The sequence below is a fragment of the Pungitius pungitius genome, chromosome 4 (assembly GCF_949316345.1).
Source record: "Pungitius pungitius chromosome 4, fPunPun2.1, whole genome shotgun sequence".
NCBI classification, from domain to species: Eukaryota; Metazoa; Chordata; class Actinopteri; order Perciformes; family Gasterosteidae; genus Pungitius; species Pungitius pungitius.
The window spans coordinates 4,831,229-4,833,728 of NC_084903.1; the positions used below are offsets into that span (position 1 = coordinate 4,831,229).

The 2,500-nt window shown below is 40.2% G+C and overlaps 4 non-coding genes across 4 annotated transcripts; all 4 read right to left on the minus strand.

Annotated features, from left to right (window-relative positions):
- Positions 1 to 83: 83 nt before the first annotated feature.
- trnap-ugg (transfer RNA proline (anticodon UGG)) lies at positions 84 to 155 on the minus strand. Its single transcript has one exon. It is a non-coding gene; the product is annotated as a tRNA-Pro (tRNA).
- Positions 156 to 730: 575 nt separating this feature from the next.
- trnap-agg (transfer RNA proline (anticodon AGG)) lies at positions 731 to 803 on the minus strand. The gene has a single exon. It is a non-coding gene; the product is annotated as a tRNA-Pro (tRNA).
- Positions 804 to 1,693: 890 nt separating this feature from the next.
- On the minus strand, positions 1,694 to 1,765 carry trnap-agg (transfer RNA proline (anticodon AGG)). Its single transcript has one exon. It is a non-coding gene; the product is annotated as a tRNA-Pro (tRNA).
- Positions 1,766 to 2,331: 566 nt separating this feature from the next.
- Positions 2,332 to 2,403, minus strand: trnap-ugg (transfer RNA proline (anticodon UGG)). Its single transcript has one exon. It is a non-coding gene; the product is annotated as a tRNA-Pro (tRNA).
- Positions 2,404 to 2,500: the final 97 nt, after the last annotated feature.

The following is a 2,500-nucleotide window of genomic DNA, read 5'->3' on the forward strand; positions in this document are numbered from 1 at the left end:
ACTAAATTGGGTTGGTACAATTTTGTTAACAATCACTTATTTTTCTCCAACAACAACAGAAAAAGCAACCATGAAGTTCTTCCGGGCTCGTCCGGGATTTGAACCCGGGACCTCTTGCACCCAAAGCAAGAATCATACCCCTAGACCAACGAGCCGACAAATGCCTGAACAATCGATGTCATTGTGACAAGATCCCTTGTAACTGGGCAAGAGAATTTAAGCAGCGTATCTCTAGACTTGGTCAGCAAAATGCCTGTTTTTTCCTACTGAGTTGTTGTGCTTGGTTGTTTTTTAAACAGTTTCAATACTCAAGAACATAGATGAACTAAATTGGATTTTTATAATTTTGTTAACATTCACTTATTTTGCTCGAATAATGTCAGACAATGCAACCATCAAGTTCTTCCGGGCTCGTCCAGGATTTGAACCCGGGACCTCTCTCACCCAAAGCGAGAATCATACCCCTAGACCAACGAGCCGACAAATGGCCGAACAATCGATGTCAACGTGACAAGATTCTTTGTAACTGGGCAAGAGAATTTAAGTAGCGTATCTCTAGACTTGGTCAGCAAATTTCCATTTTTTTCCTACTGGGTTGTTGTGCTTGGTTGTTTTTTAAACAGTTTCAATACTCAAGAACATAGATGAACTAAATTGGATTTTTACAATTTTGTTAACATTTACTTATTTTGCTCGAATAATGACAGACAATGCAACCATCAAGATCTTCCGACCTCGTCCGGGATTTGAACCCGGGACCTCTCGCACCCTAAGCGAGAATCATACCCCTAGACCAACGAGCCGACAAATGGCTGAACAATTGATGTCAACGTGACAAGATCTCTTGTAACTGGGCAAGAGAATTTAAGCAGCGTATCTCTAGACTTGGTCAGCAAAATGCCTGTTTTTTCCTACTGAGTTGTTGTGCTTGGTTGTTTTTTAAACAGTTTCAATACTCAAGAACATAGATGAACTAAATTGGATTTTTACAATTTTGTTAACATTCACTTATTTTGCTCGAATAATGTCAGACAATGCAACCATCAAGTTCTTCCGGGCTCGTCCGGGATTTGAACTCGGGACCTCTCGCACCCAAAGCGAGAATCATACCCCTAGACCAACGAGCCGACAAATGGCTGAACAATTGATGTCAACGTGACAAGATCTCTTGTAACTGGGCAAGAGAATTTAAGCAGCGTATCTCTAGACTTGGTCAGCAAAATGCCTGTTTTTTCCTACTGAGTTGTTGTGCTTGGTTGTTTTTTAAACAGTTTCAATACTCAAGAACATAGATGAACTAAATTGGATTTTTACAATTTTGTTAACATTCACTTATTTTGCTCGAATAATGTCAGACAATGCAACCATCAAGTTCTTCCGGGATTTGAACCCGGGACTTCTCGCACCCAAAGCGAGAATCATACCCCTAGACCAACGAGCCGACAAATGGCTGAACAATCGATGTCAACGTGACAAGATTCTTTGTAACTGGGCAAGAGAATTTAAGTAGCGTATCTCTAGACTTGGTCAGCAAATTTCAATTTTTTTCCTACTGGGTTGTTGTGCTTGGTTGTTTCTTAAACAGTTTCAATACTCAAGAACATAGATGAACTAAATTGGATTTTTACAATTTTGTTAACATTTACTTATTTTGCTCGAATAATGACAGACAATGCAACCATCAAGATCTTCCGGGCTCGTCCGGGATTTGAACCCGGGACCTCTCGCACCCTAAGCGAGAATCATACCCCTAGACCAACGAGCCGACAAATGGCTGAACAATCGATATCAACGTGACAAGATCTCTTGTAACTGGGCAAGAGAATTTAAACAGCGTATCTCTATACTTGGTCAGCAAAATGCCCGTTTTTTCCTACTGAGTTGTTGTGCTTGGTTGTTTTTTAAACAGTTTCAATACTCAAGAACATAGATGAACTAAATTGGATTTTTACAATTTTGTTAACATTCACTTATTTAGCTCAAATAATGTCAGACAATGCAACCATCAAGTTCTTCCGGGATTTGAACCCGGGACCTCTCGCACCCAAAGCGAGAATCATACCCCTAGACCAACGAGCCGACAAATGGCTGAACAATCGATGTCAACGTGACAAGATTCTTTGTAACTGGGCAAGAGAATTTAAGTAGCGTATCTCTAGACTTGGTCAGCAAATTTCAATTTTTTTCCTACTGGGTTGTTGTGCTTGGTTGTTTTTTAAACAGTTTCAATACTCAAGAACATAGATGAACTAAATTGGATTTTTACAATTTTGTTAACATTTACTTATTTTGCTCGAATAATGACAGACAATGCAACCATCAAGTTCTTCCGGGCTCGTCCGGGATTTGAACCCGGGACCTCTCGCACCCAAAGCGAGAATCATACCCCTAGACCAACGAGCCGACAAATGATTGAACAATTGATGTCAACGTGACAAGATCTCTTGTAACTGGGCAAGAGAATTTAAGCAGCGTATCTCTAGACTTGGTCAGCAAAATG